The following is a 20,318-nucleotide window of genomic DNA, read 5'->3' on the forward strand; positions in this document are numbered from 1 at the left end:
CTTAAGAGAGATCTTGAGAGTGTCCTTGTCTAGCTTTTTCTGACCACCATGCAAACGCTTAACGCCTACCCTGTGTGAGTGCTACATAAAATAGTCTTTTTGGCAAGCACACATCTGGCATCTGAACAACATGAATCAGTAATTGCTTAATAAATGCAGTGATTTTGCTCCAGACTTCACTGGCTGTGCCCTAACTACTGTGAAGAATTGAACAGTCGATCGTTTATGGAGGAGTAAAAAAGGATTGGCTCCTTGCTATGAGGGCCCAGTCGAGATTATATAACAGGAATTTGCCCATTACTCAAGTCACCATGGTTTCATGATCTTCTCCAGCTCTATTCCACAGCAGTGAGGAGAAGCAAAGATAGTGGATGTTTTCGGACATGTTTAGCAATAGGATAAGGGGGCTAGAAACTCATAGAGTTGAACTGATTCACAAAAAGGTCGAGATAGAGAAGAAAGAACAATATAGCCAGTGCAGAGATGTTGGCCTGGGAAAGAAGTAAAGGTTAAAGAGGTTGGAGATCAAGGTGAAGTTGAAGATCAGTGTTAATGGTCATGAGGAAGACGGAAAAAAGGAATAAGAGATTATGATCAGATAATGGGAATTCATGTTCATGAACATGGAAGTGGAACACTTGGGAGTAATGCCAAGCATTAGGTGTAGCTGAGGTGATGAGTCATAGGAATTGGTGAGATTAAGGGAAGTCAGTATATTTTAAGAAGTATTATTAGTATGTAGGCTGAAGTCCCTTAGTAAGAGGGTAGGAGTTGAGAGGAAAGACTTTGAGTCAAATACTGAACTCACCGAGGAAGGAAGGATAAATCTGGATAGGACTGAACCTTAAAGAAGGAGAAGTTACTGAATGGTAATCTCAGAGGGAAGACACTCCCCTAAGGGAGTAGAAGCATCTGGAAGTAGCAATGGGGGACAAGGAGTATTCTGACTCCCTCACCACAACTAGAGAGAAGGGACAGAACCTGCAGGTGGAAGTGACAAAACTAGGCAACTAACTGTACCAGTGAGAGCAGCACTATGCTGGAGTTTTGTCCTTCATTCTAGAAGAGGACCTCATCTCTCTAGGTTGCTGGTCGAGGCGAAGATGAAGTAAAGAGTCAAAGATGACTCCTACATTGCAAATCTGGGTGACTGAAAAAATTATGGTGCTCTTGAGAGAAATAGGAAAGTTAGCTGAAAAAAAAATTCATGAAAAGTGAATTGGGGAGAGAGGGAGGAATAGCGGAGAGAATATGTCCATGGTACTAGACAATAGTGAATTAGCTAGGTGCTACTCTACGCTCTTTTAACCCTTTCTCTGACATGGTACAAAATTCAAGGAAAAAATACTCCCAAATGACACAAATGAATTTCAAATGTCAAGAAAGCATATTAAGTAAGGAATTATTATATTCTTCATTCAGTTTCAAAGGCACAGATAGAGAAACGTTTTTATTTTCTCCAAGGAATCTCTACCAGTAGCCATAACTGATTTTTCAAAGAAGAAAAAAAAATGAAGGAATAGTAGTATACAAAGAAAAATGTTGTTTGTTTTTGTTTTCTTCACAAAACTACAATAAGGGTGAAAATACTTGTATAGAAATAGTGATTTTCCATAATTAGCCATTAACACAGATGACTAGTTCTTGTTATTGATGGATGATTTTGAAAGCAAATAATCTTAAAAGTTATTTAGAACAGCTGTCTCTCACAGTTTCCCTCACATATTCTATAATAGAGCAGATAACTTTCTCCCATCTTTCATCGACACCTTTACTAAAACTGTGCCTCACCGCCTATGGGAAAAGAATTTCTTCTCCTTTCAAGTTTCAACTTTCAAGACTGTCCAAAAGGAAGAAGTTCCTAACAAAGCTATCTAAAAGTGAAATGAGCTATATTTGTAGGTAACTGATTTCTAATCATCAAAGTTCTTTTTTTTTTTTTTCACCAAAGTTCTTAAAGCAGAGAAGATAAAGACTTGTCAGGAATAATGCAGAAGAAATTCCTTTGGAGGTACCAGTTGGACTAGATTCCCTCCTACTGATATACTGTGATTCAAGTGGACCTGCCAATGATAAGCAGTACAATTAGCCTGACATTAAATACTGCACAGAAAAGGAAAAGGTAAGTTCAAAGTGAGAAGAATAAAGGCTTGATGAAATAATACCAGGTACTGACATAGAAATGTTTAAAATCTGAATAAGGAAGAAAATTCATAACAATGCATTTATCATTGTTTGCTTTACTTGATCATTTGAGTGAATTTTACACCCTTGCAATTCTCATATAGTTCTGCATTATTAAAAAAATACTTGAATAGATCCATTCAGTATACATACTTCTTCCCTAGTGGAGACTGAAATTCCTCCAATTACTTATATCCAGTGTCATTGACACAAGTCTTTCCACAAATCATTTAATCTGAGTCTCAGTTTTCTCACATAAAATAGTAATAATTATCATTTACCTCACAGAGTTGTTGTTAGGACCTAAGGTAATAGTGTATGTGAAGTGCTTTGAGAAACTTTTCATCACTATATAAATGTTAGCAATTAAATGTTTATAATCAAATGGTTTTGCGATAGGCATTAGAGCATCAGAAATTAATTATAACGTATACTAGTGATCAGTATGTTTTAAGGTGTTACATCCTGAAACTACAACACTCAGGAGAAACTCACTCTGTTGGAGACTTAAAAAGGGACAAAGCATTCTTATTTCCATACTGCAAATTTTAAAAAGAGTCAATTCAACAAGCATCTATAGTATGTGAACAGAATGAAAGTAGAGGCAGAGGATATATATAGAACATTTCCCTAACCACCTCTGCTGCAAAAAAAAAAAAAAAAGGAGGAGAGGAAAAGGAAATAGTCTCTTCCCAAATGTAGCTTACCTCCTACTGGAGTGGGGGAACAATATACACATAAATAAGTAAATACAAAGTATAATATAGTACTAACACTAACAACTGAGGGGAATCAGAAAAGGCGTACAGTAGAAGACAAGCGTACTTTGAAAGAAGCTAGAGATTATACAAGGGAAAGGTAGAGAGGGAATCACAGAATCACAAAATCTGAGGCTTAGAAGATACCACAGCAACCATCTAATCCAACCCATACACCAAAAGTATCCCCACTATAACATACTTCACAAATGGGTGTTGCCCAGCTTTTGTTTAACAACCTGCATAAATAAGGAACCACTTCCTTTTAAGGCAACTCACTCTGGGAGGACAGTACGTGAGGAATTAGCTGGTACAAAGGAAGCAAGAGATGGAAGATATCCTCTCATGGCAACTCAATTGCACTAACATGCCTTACGTTTCACTACAGGCTAGATAGTAGGTTTACAAAGATGAAAGTCAAACAATTTCTATTAGATCTCAAGAAGCTTCCATTCTACTGATAAAATATATACACAAAGAAACAGAACTAAAATAATTTGAGGAGACAGAAAACACTACCACCAGGAGACATTAGGGAAGGCTTCACAATGGAAGACACAAACAAGCAGGTAGAAATGAAAGCATGTATTCGAGATATGAGTAGGCTGTATGAAAGCAAAGACAGGAAATGCTATATTAAAATAGTTCAGTTGGGCTACAATATTTAAGAGTTTGAAAAGGAAAGTACTTGAAAAGTATTGGAAAGATAAGGTGAAACCAGACTGCTGACGTTTTTAAATGCCAGGGTAAAGAGTTTGTATTTTACCCTAGAAGAAATAGAGAGCCTCCAAAAGATCTTTGATGGGTTAAACTTGGATGGAGAGGCAAACTGCTATCAATAACAGCAAAAAGGAGATGGAAAAAAAAACAAACACAATATTTAGGAATAACCAGAGATAGTTTCACAAACACACACACACAGAGGTATATATCATTGGATATAAATATACACACATATATCACTGGATTATAGGAACTATTCTATTTCTTTATAGTACCACTCTTTTCTGTGTGTTGCAATTCAAATATCAATTATCCTTCAGCATTCTAAGATTCTCTATTTCTTCATTTTCGAAATCTGCTCTGCTTAGTTTCAACTCCATGAACACTTTGCCCCTCCATGCTTTCAGTCCTGCCTCATTGCCCCACTTTTCAGCTTCCTTTTGTGTATTATCTTCCCTTATTAGACTGTAAGGTCACTGAAGGCAGGGACTATCTTTCTTAGTTGTATCCTTAGCGCTTAGCTCAGTGCCTGGTACATAATAGGAGTTTTAATAAATGTTTATTGACTAATGACTATATGACTATTCTATTAACATTAAGTTATTCTCTTCAGTTGGATGGCAGAGCATGTGACCAAGGGCAAAACATGGGAATTCCAAAAAATATAGTACCAAAAAACAGGCCAAAAAAAAAAAGAAAAGAAAAAGTATATCTCCTTTCATGTCCCTCCTTTATATGTACTATTTACAGTCGATTACCTAGGCATTTTTAAGTCCTCCATATACTCTTCTAAAAGAGATAGGCTACAGAACATCTCAAACTTTCTATTCTTAATTATAATTTCTACGCAATATTTCATTACATTCCATTAAAATGTAGTGAACTTAATGTTCCCTGAAATCTATGTTAAAACAGGTTTCCCAAAAAGCTAGTTTGCATTAACTAAAGAGCACTGCAAAAAAATTCTGTCACATTGTAATAAGGTCATTAGTGCTCTGCTTCCTTATGAGTTGAACAGAATTCAATACTACGTTCTGCAAAAACATGAGGAAAGACTTACTGGGAGAATTAAATGACAGAGCTTCTAAAAGTTCTACTATATATACCCTTCATGCTACTTCACAGCAGAAAATTTTTTAAGGTAACAGAGTAACCAGGCACAGTCTTCTGAGAGCATCTTTGAAGTACCAACAGCCCATGTCCTGAAAAAAAAATGAATAAAAAAGTAGTTGTACCTTCCTATGACCTCTTATGGCACTTAATCTGTACTTACTCCATATTTATAGGGCTTTATACTATTTTTTTCCCTCTGCGCATATTATCTCCCTAAGGAGGCCGTAAATTCCTTGAGATCATGTCATATACTTTTTTGTGTCCCTAAAAGTTCCTAGCATAGAGTCAGTCACTCAGTCAGTCAATAAACATTTACTGAGCATCTATGAGGTACCAGGCATGGTGCTAGGAATTGAGGATATAAAGAACAATACAAGACAGTCCCTCCCCTTCAGTCTAATGGAAGAGACAATATAAAAACAACTATGTACAAACAAGTTACATACAGGATAAATTGGAAATAAGCAACAGAGGGAAGGTGTTAGAATTAAGGGGGATTGGTAACACTTCCTGAAAAAGTGGGATCTCATCTGGGACTTGAAGGAAGCCAGAGAAGCCAAGAAGTAGAATGAGGAGGGAGAGCATTGCACGCATGAGGCTGCGCCAGCGAAAATGCCCAGAGTCAAGAGGTAAAGTGTCTCACTCACAGAACAGCAAGGACACCAGTGTCACTGAATCAAAGAGTACATGAATGAAAGGAGACATACACAGTTTATGAAGTTCTCTGAACAGCAAACAGAGATTTTATATTTAATCCTTGAGGTAATAGGGTCCCACAGAAATTTTTTGAGTAGGAAGCATGACATGGTAAGACCTGAACTTGAGAAAGAAAACTTTGACAGCTTAGTGGAGGAGGAGCAAGAAAAGACCTGAGGCAAGGAGACCAAGTTGCTAGCTACTGCAATAGTCTAGGCATGAGGCGATGTTTTGTACCAGGGTACTGGCAACGTCACAGAAAAGAAGGGGGCACGTGGGAGAAATGGCAGAGGTAAGAGGTACCCTCAAAAGTAAAAGGGAAGTTGCAAAAGAGAAGAATTTGGGGAAAAGATGAGTTCATTAGTTTATTTGTTAGATAATGAGTTTTACAGCAACCAATTTAAATGAGTTTAGTTTTGCACGTGTTATCTATAGCACATCCAGTCTGAGATATATAATAGGCAGTTGGAGATGGGAGACTGGAGGGCAACAGAATAGTTAGGGTTTTAGGACTGGAAAAGTAGGTGTGAGAATTATCAGCACAGAGCTAACTGAATCCAAAGGATTCACCAAGTGAAATATTATAGAGGGGAAAGAGAAGGCAGCCCAAGACAGAGGTCTGTGAGACATCTACAATTAACAGGCATGACCTGGATGAAGATCCAGCAAACAAAACTGAAAAGAAAAGGTCAAACACGTAGGAGAGCCAGCAGTAGTGTCCTGAAAACCTAGAGAGAAGAGAGTATCAAGAAGTGGGAGATTTGACAGTACCAAAGGCAGCAGAAAGGTTAAGAAGGATGAGGACTGAGAATAGATTTGGTAATCAAGAAACTGTTGGTAACTTTGAAAGTAACAGTTTGTACATAAATAGTTATTTAAAGAAATTGTTTGGGGGCAGCTAGGTGGCGCAGTGGATAGAGCACCGGCCTTGGAGTCAGGAGGACCTGAGCTCAAATCCAGCCTCAGACCAAACATTTGACACTTACTAGCTGTGTGACCCTGGGCAAGTCACTTAACCCCAATCGCCTAAAGATTAAAAAAAAGAAAGAAAGAAATTGTTTGCTAATTGAGTCTAATCTATTTTTTTGAGTTTTTTAAGAGAATGCGAAATATCCCAATTGTGAACTTTGAAGAACAAAAAAAAATCACTTAATAAAAGATGAAAGGTTCTTTTGAGTTTCATTTTCCAAAAGCAATATTAAGCTATTAGACTAACTTCTTACAGGTAGAGTAATAAGAACAAATCGACATAATCCATGTCGGAACCTGAGCAATGGCAGGAATATAAATACAGCAAAATAAACTGTTATATCTAACAAGGAAAAATAATTTAAGGTTTGAAATTCATTTCCATACCAAATTGGTAAAAGGGTACATTTGCCTAAAACAAACCTGGTAGGCAAAAACTTAAGAGTTTAAAATGTAATTTTTCAGTTCACTATTTCTAAGACTATTTTAAATATGATAGTGTGAGGCTGGGAAGTGTATGTCTAGAGTAATGAAGTTTCATGATGACAAACTAAATTACTTGCTTAAGTATTATTGTGCTTAACTCTTAAGTATGACCTAGAAACCAGCTTAAAATTGGCTTGTAGAAAATAATCTCTCCCCACAACATTAATATTGTAACATACATAATTATGATTATGAATAAATGACGGGTCAGTTTTTATAGCAACCAACTGAACAGAAACCAAATTTTCATTTTTCCTTTAGGAAAACAAAAATCTCCCAAAGTACATTAACAAATTTTTTTTTCTATTTCATTCTTGCTTTTTAAAATAGAACCAACCTTTTGCCCCTCTATCCCTATGAAAGATTAGAAAGTCAGCTGTCCCTCAGAAGACCAACAGTCAAGGGAATATTATTCTCTAAACTGAAATGGAACAGTGCCAACTCTGCATCTTGACTCCCACTTTGTAGTGTCATGGACAGAATCATCATCTATTAAAATAGGGGTTCTTAATCTGGGGTTCACAGATCCCAAAGGGTCAGAGAATACAATTCAAGAAGACTTGAACTCGGATGGGAGAAAATTATATCTTTATTTCAAAAAACTCTAATTGAAATTTAACATTTCTTTAAATTATGAGGTTTTAAAAATGTGTGTCTCATACACACACACACACACACGTTTCAAAAACTCTGAAAAATCCAGTCATCACTATACTGCCATGTCCCCATGAAACAAAAAAAAAAACAAAAAAAAAAGTTATGACTGCTGTATCTGAATATGAAATCAAGTTTAGAGAAAATTATACACAGAGTAAATAGTTATTCTAAGTAATTTTTTCCCATCTTTCCAAAATATTTCAAAACAAGTTATCTGGAATAATCCTATTCCCATATAAAATATTTTATTTTCAAATAGGACTGGTACCTACCTATGATTTTTGTTTAAGATAGGACTATGATTAAAATGGCCTTCTAGACTAATGTTACCACAAGACATCAAAATTCATTCAACAAGCATTTTTTAAGTGCCTACTTTGTGCTAGAAATACAAAGGGGAAACAAAAATTAAATAAATCTATGTAGTTCTTTGTAGTTTTTTAAGTGCAATTTATTTGAAAACAAAGAACACACAAAATTAAAGTCTTTCTGAAAAAATGTTAATTTTTGAATTTCACCAATATAAATAACATTATCTATAAAAATAAATAAATAAACTTAATTTGTAAGACTAAGCTAAATAATTCATTTTACCTAGAAGTATTTTCACCATTTATTTGGTGCCTAGATGTATGTATATGTGTGCATATATACAAAATGGTTACATATTTTGATGTGAAGAAACTAGATCTGAAATATCATTCCAACAATAAATAACAAAGAAGGAATAAATTATTTCTTCAATTCCCAATGCTACGGGTGGTCACTAACATTCTGCCAGCTCATGAAAAGATTAGTAGATGGACAGAGGAAAAAAATCTTAAGGAAACACAAAAGCGTTTTTAAAAACTAATGCTCAGACCTCTTTTTATAAGACTTAAATATATGTTATGCTAAAATTTCAAAATATTTAATTACCTAAGAGTTTGCATTGAAACTCAATCATTTGAACTACCCTATGCACATCCACATTGCTAATATTAAGCACTTTCATATCAGAATCCTTCCTTCTCACATAAAGTAACTACATATGAAAGCCAATTTTTTTAAATGGCCCAAACACCAATTTATCACTAAGTTAAACAAAGACACAACTGCTATACTTTTCCTGGACAATTTCAATTATGTAGTTTTAAGAACAATGAAAAGAAATCATACAAAACACGTACAGACAACATGCTACCAGAATTTTGTTTTAACTTTATAAGTTTCAGCAGAAAGAAGAGTAATATAGACAGTTTAATAAAAATTATTCTATTTAGTAAAGTCATAATTAGTACTCAGTGTACAGTAAGAAATTAATCTGCTGTTAGATAATTGCAACAAATTGTTCATTTTTTTTTTCGTATCAGTCATACTTCACAGCAATTTATTAACTATTAACTTATTATTACCTTTGATTATTGGCAACAGCAAATGTTAGGATAGGTACATATGCCTCACAAATGGAATCGTTTTTTGGAATCTCTGATTAAAATCAAAATAACGAGTTGATTACTCAAAAAACTAGGAAATCAAGATTTTATGTATTCCAGTTAAGCTTCCATTTCTACTTCTTATTCACTGTACATCAAAGAAAATCAACTCACCCTGACACACAAGGACTATTCCCCTCAGTGATCAGACAGGTGTCGAGGCCAGAAAGAAAGCTTATTTTCCACAGCCCTTTACCTTGTTTGATCACTGGTTACTTTTGATCTGACACTGCCCTCTCTCTAGTAATGACTTTCCCCTCACAGACCCTACCTCACATCTGTCAGAAAGAATAAAGGGCATCAAACCGAGACCTGACAATGCCTATGGGCCTTGAGATGTGCTGCCAAGAGAAGAGTCCGAGCTCCCACAATTTCTAATTCAGTTCCTTTTGTTCTGGTGGGTATCGGGTTAGGGTACCAATGACAACAGAAAGGATTATACATCAACTGTGAAACCAAGCCTTCTTGAATGTGTATCTTTTATCTCTGATTCTTCATCCCCTTAAATGCTGTGCACTTCATGGTGGTTACTATGAAATACATATTCAACAAGTCCAATAGAAAGTTTGTTTATATCTTCTGTCCTGAGGGGGAAAAAAAGGTCATAATGCGTTGTATTTCTGCTACAAAACTTTACTAACCTTACAAGGTGCTATATTTTAGCAATAAATAAAATCCTGAAGGTTTCTGTTGCTCCACTAAACTCAAATACGTTAGCACTTTATTCAGTTCAGAGAATGATGGTTCCTCAAACTGTATAGGCATACATGAGATAAAATTTTAAGTGTTTAGCAGACAGTTCTATAAACTAATGACAATCTTTGCCAAATGAGAATCAGAAACATGCTATTATATTTTTTATAATCAAATAAAGTAACAAATATTTTAAAACCTTTAAAAGGTGCTAAAATTTTTTTTGCATTGAACCATCTATACTACTACTGGAAATAACTATCTGGTCAATGAAATGTCTCTCGAATACTGAAGATGAAGCATACTTCACAATTCCTTGGCTAAGAGGTGACAGTGTGCAAAGAGTCATTTGTTTCCAAATGTGTTTCTAAACCAACGTGTAAATTTGTTTTGTTAAACTACACTTATTTGCTAAACTACCCATATTTGCTAAATGGGAAGGATGTTATTTTGAGGAATGAATATGAGAGAGGAGGACTGGGGAGACAGTTATATAAAACAAAAAAGAAAAGAGCTTCAATGAAATATTTTTTAAATAAACAGAAGAGAACAGAAGAAAGTTCAGAAATGAACAGACAAGCAGGATCGTGTTAATGCTAGGTACTAAATTCAAAACAGTCTTTTAAAAAAGTCATGTGTGATATAGATTCATAGTTTGATAAAGCAATCCTTTCCATTATTTGTATACAGAAATTTTCATGTTTGTAGACTCAATTAAATTCATAATAAAATAATGAAGAAAAAAAGTAACTTTTTAAATACTACACCAATATCCTACAAATGAAGAAATCTTTATGTTCTAATAGTGCAAATCCATGGGACTTTGACTATGCATTCATAAACAATCTAGAAAAAATATACAAAAGAATGATCCTAGAAACCTGAATAATATCTTTCCTGTGAATCACCTTGTACCAATTTCTTGGTCCTCACAGTTCCAGAGCACAAATGAGTGCTTGTGGTCACTTACAGCCCAGAGCACAGGCCGGGAGAGGAGTAAACACCTCTCCTTAGACCATACCACCTTGAAAGAAGTAAAAATGTACAGGTCCCTAGAAGTATCTCTAAAAACAGCTGCACAAAACTCCTGAAGCTTGAGACAGTATGCCCTCTACCCTGGAAGCAGAGCCCTACCTTAACAAAGAGTTAAAAAATCAAGTAACAGGCTGGGGAAATAAGCAAACAATGGGAAAAAAAAACCTCAGACTATAGAACATTACTTCGGTGACAAGGAAGATCAAAACATACAACCAGAAGAAGACAAAAAAGTCAAAGCTCCCACATCCAAAGCCTCCAAGGAAAATATGAATTGGTCTCAGGCCATGGAAAAGCTCAAAAAGGATTTTGAAAAGCAAGTAAGAAAAGTAGAGGAAAAATTGGGAAGAGAAATGAGAGTGCTGCAAGAAAATCATGAAAAATGAGGCAACAGTTTGCTAATGGAGACCCAAAAAATACTGAAGAAAATAACACCTTAAAAAATGGACTAGGCTCTTTCTGCCATCTTGCAGCACTGCCACCATGGTGCGCATGAACATCCTGGCAGATGTTCTCAAAAGCATCAACAAGGCAGAAAAGCGAGGAAGACACAAGGTTCTCATTAGGCCATGCTCTAAAGTAATTCTCTGGTTCTTAACTGTGATGATGAAGCACGGTTACCATTGGTGAATTTGAGATCACTGATGATCACAAAGTAGGAAAAATTGTTGTGAACCTCACAGGCAGATTAAACAAGTGTGGTATAATCAGTCCCAGATTTGACGTCCAATTGAAAGATTGGGAAAAGAGGCAGAATAATCTGCTACCACCCTGTCCGTTTGGGTTCATTGTGCTAACAACCTCAGCTGGCATCATGGACTATAAGGACGCAAGATGAAAACACACAGGAGGAAAAATCCTGGGATTCTTTTTCTAAAAGTGTAAAACATACATACAAATAAAAATGCTCCAATGGACAAAAAAAAAAAAATGACTAGACCAAATGGCAAAAGAGTTACAAAAAGCCAACAGGGAGAAGAATGCCTTAAAAAGCAGACCTGAGAAATCAAGAAATTATAAAACAAAACCAAAAGAATGAAAAAATAGAAGACAATGTGAAACATCTCACTGGAAAAACAATGACCTGGAAAATTGATCCAGGAGAGATAATTTAAAAATTATTGGACTACCTGAAAGGCATGATCAAAAAAAGAGCCTACATATCATATTTCAAGAAATTATCAAAGAAAACTTCCCTGATATTCTAGAACCAGAGGGTCAAATAGAAATTGAAAGAATCCACCAATCACCTCCTGAAAGAGATCCCCAAAGGAAAATCCCTAATAATATTCTAGCCAAATTCCAGAGTTCCTAGATCAAGGAGAAAATGTTGCAAGCAGTCAGAAAGAAACAATTCAAGTACTGTGGAAACACAATCAGGATAATACAAGATTTAGCAGCTTCTATATTAAAGGATTGGAGGGCTTGGAATATGATATTCCAGAGGTCAAAAGAGCTAGGATTACACCCAAGAGTCATCTACCTAGCAAAACTGAATATGAGGGTGGGAAATTGACATTCAATGATGTAGAGGAATTTAATGCATTCTTGAGGAAAAAACCACAGCTAAATAGAAAATTTGACTTTCAAATACAAGACTCAAAAGAAGTATGAAAAGGTAAACAGGAAGGAGAAATCACAAGAGACTTACTAAAGTAGAACTGTTTACATTCCCAAATAGAAAGATGATATTTCTAACTCATGAGACCTTTCTCATTATTAGGGTAGTTGGAGGGAATATACATATATAGACAGAAGGCACACAGTGAGAAAGGAATGTACTGGGAGAAGGAGAAAGGGGAGAGGCAGAATAGAGTAAATTATCTCACATAAAAGGGGCAAGACAAATCTTTTACAGTGGAGGGGAAAAAGGAGGAGGTGAGAGGCAATGAGTGAATCTTACTCTCACCAGATTTGGCTTAAGGAGGGAATAACCTACACACTCAATTAATTGGGTATGGAAATTTATCTTACCCTACAAAAGTAGGGGGGAAGGGGATAAGGGAGGAGAGGATGATGGAAGGAAGGGCAGACTGGGGGAAGGGATAATCAGAAGTAAACACTTTTGAGGAGAGACAGGGTCAAAGGAGAGACTAGAATAAATGGGCGGGGTAGGATGGAGGGAAATAGTCAGTCTGTTACAACATGACTATTATGGAAGCATTTTGCATGACTACATATGTATAACCTGTATCAAGCTGCTTGTCTTCTCAATGAGGGTAGGTGGCAGGGCAGGAAGGTAGTAAATTTGGAACTCAGAGTTTTAAAAACAAATGTTAAAATTGTTTTTACATTTAACTGGGAAATAAGATCTATTTCATGTTGATTTCATGTCTATCTATCTTACCCTACAGGAAAATAGAAAGGGAAGGGGATAAGAGAAGTGGGGCAGAGTGTGATAGAAGGGAGGGCAGATTGGGGGAAGAGGTAATCAGAATGCACACCATCTTGGGGTGGGAGGAGGGGCAAGATGGGGAGAAAATTTGGAACTCAAAATCTTGCAGAAGAGAAAGGAAGGAAAGAAGAAAGAAAAAGAAAAAGAAAGAGAGAAAGAGAAAGAGAGAAAGGAGAGAGAGAAGGAGAGAAAGAGAGAAAAAGAGAGAGAGAAAGAAAAAGAGAGAGGGGGAAAGAGACAGACCCTGGTCCTTAAAGTCAAAGAACTTACTTTAGTTCAAGAAAGCAAATGAATGTGAAACTTAAGAAAGTTTATATAACAATATATCAACACACAAAATATGCAAATAGAGCACATAAATGATCAAATGGGGTTACATGCCTGAAGCTCTTTGCCACCTTAAAGGGCAAGATTATATAAATGTTAGCAATTATTACGGGATAACTTCTTATCGTACTAAGAAAATAAAGCCCATTCACCATTAAGTTCATTCTCTCCCTTTCTCTACATCTCCAAACCCACATATGTGAACATCAACCCCCATTCTTTCCTTCTTTACTCCACTGTCTGAAGAAGGAACCCCTCTCCAAGTCTCCTTGATCCACTCCCATCTTCTCTAACATGTTGCCCCCCACCACTCTTTTCCACTCTGTCACTAATCCCTGACTTCAAGTTTCTTCCCTGCTACTTACAAACATGTCCCTTTCCCCTTACTGATAAACTCTCAAAAGACCTTACCATTTCCCCTCAATCATTTTATATCTATCCTCCCTTTAATAAAGGGAAAAAAAGCTGTCAATACCCTTTGCTTCTGATTTCTCTCCTCTTATTCATTCACTCTTTAACCCTTTACAATCTGGCTTCCAATCTCATCACTCAACTGAAACTGCTTTCTCTAAAGTTGCCAATGTTTTCTTAATTAATAAATCTGATGAATTTTTCTTAGTCTTCCTCCTTCTTGGGCTCTCTCCAGCTACTTCATTTTCCTGGATAGGATTCTCTCTTTGAATCAGTATGATGCTATTCTCTCCCGGTTCCCCTCCTGTCCAACTACTCCTTCCCAATCTCATTTATCATTCGTGTCTCACCTTCTAACTGCAAGTGTACCCCAAGGCTGCCTTGTACTGTCTTCTTCCCTCACTCTATACTTTCACCAACTTCCACCTTCCATAGATTCAACTATCATGTCTATGAAGGTGACACCCTGTTCTATTAAATACAGACTTTGTTTCTCCTGGGATCTAGTTCTATATTTCCAATTATATTGGATATTTCTAATTAGATGTACCATGGTAATCTCAAATTCACGTTGTCCAGAAGAAACAGAAACATCATTTATCTTCCTGCTCCTATCCACACACAAAAAACCTGAAACTTCTTGAAAACTTAGCTATTACTGACAGGAGTACCACAGAATCACATTGATTTCTGTTTGATCTATTCTAGTTGGGGAAGTCTATGAATGTTTTGCTATTTTCTCTTCTAAGCTACTCTCCTTCCAATTCTTTTCTCTAGATTTTATTTTTTTTTTAACTCTTGCTTTATTTCTTTAAGTATTCACATAGTTCCTTGTAGAAAGCCCATTTTTTCCCTTTGATTTCATGGTTTGCAATTGTCACTATTACTCAATTCTTTAGGGAGGAATCTCTAAATTTACAGTTAACTGTTGAGACTGGTCAGTGTCTTCTTTGGTTTGCTCATCTCTCCAGCTTTAATTCCTGAATTTGAGTTTTCTGCCAGGATCAGAATCTGCTTTCCTGTTGCATTTTTTTGGGTGGAATGGTAAGGGTCCTGTTTGGGCTCTCCTGAGTCTCCTGTGTTCTTACTCTAACCTTGACATCCTTCAGTCAGGCTCCCTCACGTTAGATCTTTGAGGTTTGTAGCATTAGAGCTTCAAGGCTCTCTATGATCTCATTGGAAAAATATGCTAGGGACCAAGTAGCTGTGAAGTATCCCCATCTGAGCCATGCTCATACTAGTCACTACTAAGCCTACAATAGTCGCTTCTGCTTCCTGGGGCTTCTACTGTGGGTTTCTGCCTTAGGTGCTGTTCTAAAGTCAGTGACCTCTCATTTTTTGTTCAATGTTGAGATGAGGCACTCACAAGTCACTGAACATTTACTCTTACCTAACAGCAAGGATACAGTAGCACTTACCTTCTATGGATGCAACCGCCACAGTCTGTATACAGAAACATGTCTGGCCAGTCAGTCATCAGAGTTTAGCAACATGTGTCATCTCAGGAACCCATCAAATCTGAAAGGTGTCAACTATACAAGGTTGTGACCTTTTATGCCCCTGGCTGCACCAGATGTGGAGGGACCAGCAAGCTATGTTAGGGTCAGAGAAGCTGGGTCAGGAAACTGCTGGTTTACTGCTATTGACAACCACTTGGAGCTTTCCCTAGAAGACCCACCACTTCCATTGTCTCCAGACAAGCTGCAAGCAGGCTACTCATGTCTCTGGCTCTTCTCTTGTCCTACTAGGAGGCTGCCAGCATGTGTGTCTACACTGAAGGTGGCTTTGCCAGAAAACCCTTTTCCTTTCACTACTGGATGAAATAAGTGGAATAAGTCACTATAGGGTTTCCTTGCATTTATCTCTATTCAGTGTGTTATGAGTTTCAGGTTCTTGATGGAGTAGGTACGTCAAAGCTGAGCAGCCTGCCTCCATGCAACCAGCCATCAAATCTGTTTTCTAAGCTCTAACTGTACCCTTGTCTTCTTCCTTCCTTTCTCCACGTAACCCTCTTTCATTATCCATCATCCGGCCAAGAGAAATCTCTCCTCCTAAATCTCAACTATTTTTTTTATCCCACTGAAGTCTGACTTCTGTTTCCTTTAAGAACACTTCATTTTCTCTAACAATTTGGAGTATGGAGGAATGCTCTTTGAGTCCTTTCATCTTCTCCAGGAGGGAAATAAGCCTATAATTACAATACAGATAAATCATTTGGCAGAAATCCAATCATAGCATACTAAATGCAAGTCACTACACAATTTTCCCTATTTTCCATAATGAATTGAGATTTTCAGCCTTGTTTACTGAAAATGCTTGCAGATATTCACCTTATCAATCTCTAAACACTTGGTTACAACTTTTTTAAAGACTCCAAATTTCTTTTCTATGTCTTATCACCTTGTTTTCAGTTTTTCAACTACAATTTAACCAATTTGGTCCCACCTACCACTCACTACCAATTGGCTTAGCCCTTTTACTTTTCCTTACTTAACTTATTTTACCAACTACCTTCTCTCTTCATCTTTTCTGAGTCTACTTCTTAAGATTTTGTTCTTTAAATCTCCCTGATCTTCCTTAATCCTCAATACTTCTATACTCAAATGAATGTTGGACTCCCTAGTTTTAGGTGTTCCCTGCAATAATGCCAATTTAAACCAACCAATATATATGCCCATTCTATGTGACTCTTGTCCGGATTCTCCCAAAAGTTCTCTACAGGAGGTTCACCTAACATGTTGGAGACCTTCCTCACTTTCTCATGACATCAAAAGAGTACTAAGGTTGTTTTCTTCATCGTCATCTCCACTATCATTTGTATAGCACTTCAAAGCTTTGCAAAACATTTTACAAATATTACCCCATCCTCTTTCATCTAAAATAACCTTCTCTTTGGTCCCTCTGCTTTCACATCTCTCCCATCCAATTCAATTTAATAAACACTTATTAAGCACCTATTATGTGCCAGACACTGTGTAAAGGAAGCTCTGGGGATACAAAAAAAAAAAAAAAAAGAGGCAAAAGATGGTCCCTGCCCTCAAGAAGCTTATAATCCTCCACGCAACTAACAAAATGACTTTCCCAGATCACAGGAGTCAGCATATTGAAGCACCCTGGACATTCACCTGTCATCCCTCACTTTGTTATTTCATCACCACCACTCCCCTTCTCTTAATGACATTGCTTACTCCTATGGAAAAGCCTGGTTAGTTATATATTGCATCTACTCAAAACCCACCATCTAACTTTCCACTGCCCTCTGGGTAAGGTTCATCTCTAGTCCTTCAGAAGTAGTCTCACTGCCAAGTTTCATTACCATACAGTATCATTGGTAAAATGTTCATGTAATAAGATGGGCATATGTTTCCATGGAAGGTTAGAGTCATTACAAGTGCTTTGTAATTTCCTAAAAGCAATCTTCTTCCCTTTCAATTCCAGGTCCAACTCACTGTCTTTTTGTGAATACTTCTGGTGAGCATACATATCTCTGTTTTATGCCTCATCTCATGTTTATGATCAGATTGTCACTGAATAAGATTAGTTGTATTGTTATGCCTTCCAAGGTACATTGAATGATCTAGATATATGGATCTTTTGTTGTAAAAGAGCCTATAAAAGAACATTTCATTCAAAATCAAATGCTTTTTCCTCATAAATAAATTCAATGTGACTTTATATTATTTACATCTTTTAGTCAATTGGGAGATTGGGAAGAGAAATGGAAAAGGAACAAGTATTTATATAGCACCTATTATGTGCTAAGAGCTTTACAAATATTATCTCAGTTGATCCTCACAACAAACCTGTGAAGAAGGTGCTATTACTGTCTCCAATTCACAGTTGAAGATACTAAGACAAAGAGAATTTAACTGATTTGCCCAGGGTCACACAGCTCATTAGTGCCTGAGGCCGGAGTTGAAGGCTGGTCTTCCTGCCTCCAGCCCCCAAGGTCTGTGTACTGCACTGCTCAGCTGCCTCTATGATAAAGATGGGATCCATTGTTGATTACTGTTTGAAAAACATTCTTGTTTCCAACTACTGTCCTCATAAAGGAAGTCCTCAATTCATGTTAGGATGACCTTCAAAGATTTTATATAGATGGGAGTAGAGGCATATAGGATAAGTAGCTATTGATGTTCTCTCATTAACCTTTTAGGGTATGAATATAGTCAAAAAATTTTTCTACGCCCTTGGTATCTCCTCTCCTTTAAATACCTCATAAAATCAGTCCTTCAATGTCCTCACAACTGTATAAAATTCTTTTATAACCTCTTTAATAATTGTCCTTGATACTATTTCTCTTATAACCAAGAAGTATAAACTATACTTGTTTCCAGGCCTGAAGATTCTTCTTCAAATTTTCCTCCAATTCTCCCAAATTCAGTCTCTAACCTACCTCACTAGTCCAAACCCCTTCAAGTCAACTATTACACATAATTGTATTTGGCTCAAGTCTTCTTACTCCCATAACTGTCTCCCATGCAAAACTGAAACAGAATCCTTTCAGTTGCTAGAGTTTACAATCTCAAAGTCCCCCCTGACTCCTCACTCTATCCCTACATATCCAATCAGTGCCAAATATTATATTTTCTATCTCCCCAACCTCTTTTGAATATGTCCCCTTCTCTCCACTTACACAGCTACCACACTGGTTCAGGCCCTCATCATTTCTCACCTAAACATTGTAATAACCTATTTGGTTCCCCTACCTCTTATATTTCTCCCATCCTTAATCTAGTCTCCATATACTTGCCAAAATTTTCCTATATTGTAACCATGTTATCTCCCTCTCCTCTATAATGAATGAGCTTCAGTGGCTACCTATTTCCTCCTCCTCTGCTTGGCATTTAAAGCACTTCAAAACCTGACCCCCACGTACCTTTCCAGTTATCTTACATATACATTACTCTCTTACATACACCCTACCGTTAAGCCATACTGGCTTACTGTTTCTTATATGTAACATTCCATTTCCCCTCTCTGGGCCTCTTTCACTGCTGTCCCCATGCCTAGAATGTCCTCCCTCCTCTTTCCCACCTGCTGGAATTTCTGGTTACCTTCAGAACTCAACTAGTGTGCTATCTTCTACACAAAGGCTTTTCTGAATACCAGTGTCCTCCTCCAAAATACCTTATATCAATTTTCTATAATCTTATATATGTTTATGTTGTCTCCCACATAAGAATGCAAGCTCCTTGATAGCAGCAACTGTTTAATTTTCACTGTATTGCAAGCACTTTGCACAATAGGTACTTAATACTGCTTCACAGAGGAGCCTTCTGAGGTAACCTGACTATAATTCACAGAATTTAAAATCAAGAAGAAAAAGTACAGTAGGCTCTATAGTCAATTATTATAATGGTCTATTCTCACAAAGAGAAAGGAAGAAAGCACAGAGCCACAAACAGAAACAAAATAGAAAGAAGAAAATAACAACACTGAGAATGTGATAATTTACATCCACCTCAGGAGCTGGAGAAACTCCTTCCTATTCATGCCTTCCAGGAAATTCCACAACCAGACTTAAGTGGATCACAAAAAATAAGCAAAAGAAGTTGATCTGAACTGACATATGCAGTCTTAAAAAATAATTACAAAAGTTAACAACTAGAATAAGTAAAGTTAAGAAACAAATTTGAAAACCCTGATTATTCAGTCCTATATTTATAGTAGTAAAGGTAAACATAAGCTAGAGGCTCTCCTCAAATCCAAGCAACTGATTTCATCTATTGGGCAACAGATGGAATAAATATCTGAAAGCATGACTCTTGTCTTCAACTAAAAGGGATCATCTGGTCCATCAGTGGCCCAGAACTAGCAAACAAGTTGAGCAGGGAAAAGCTGTCCAAAAGAGACGTTTCTCCTTGCACATGCCAATCAAGATGCAGAATTTCCCAATTTCTACTTGAATATTGAATTACCCACTCTTCCTCATCACACATAAAATTCTTATTCAAATGGATTTGTGATCTTATCTATTTGAATTTTCTTTCCTTCCAACAATATAGATATAGATCATGACCAATACCTGGATATCGTGTGACTCTTCCCCATGTGCCCCAAATGTACATCATTGGGTGGTTTACACAACATGCTAGGGGTCTCCCTTGCTTTTTTTTTTAACCTTCCAAAGATATCAGTAAAACACACGGGCTATCCACTTGTTAATCTTCATGCTGGTCCCATGATCAGCCCATCTTGTTTTATGCCATGACCATCTTTAAGCAAGGTCTTTAGAATTCTTTGTTAGCCTCCTCTTCACAACTACCACAAGCATATACCTTGTCTTCTGTGTAATATTTATTTTTTATTCCTCTGAGACTGTTGTCTTAAGATCATTAACATCAACAAAATATTAGCATATAAAGTCTGGCTCCTAGGAGAAATGTGACATCA

At 36.7% G+C, this 20,318-nt stretch overlaps 1 protein-coding gene and 1 pseudogene across 1 annotated transcript in view; one reads left to right on the forward strand and one right to left on the reverse strand.

Moving 5' to 3' along the window:
• Positions 1-20,318, reverse strand: part of FBXL17 (F-box and leucine rich repeat protein 17) — a 494,196-nt gene that overhangs the window by 427,375 nt on the left and 46,503 nt on the right. The window lies entirely within an intron of this gene.
• On the forward strand, positions 11,273-11,666 carry LOC114048282 (annotated as a pseudogene).

Source organism: Vombatus ursinus, unplaced genomic scaffold (genome assembly GCF_900497805.2).
Source record: "Vombatus ursinus unplaced genomic scaffold, bare-nosed wombat genome assembly UNPS02014792.1, whole genome shotgun sequence".
Taxonomy (NCBI): domain Eukaryota; kingdom Metazoa; phylum Chordata; class Mammalia; order Diprotodontia; family Vombatidae; genus Vombatus; species Vombatus ursinus.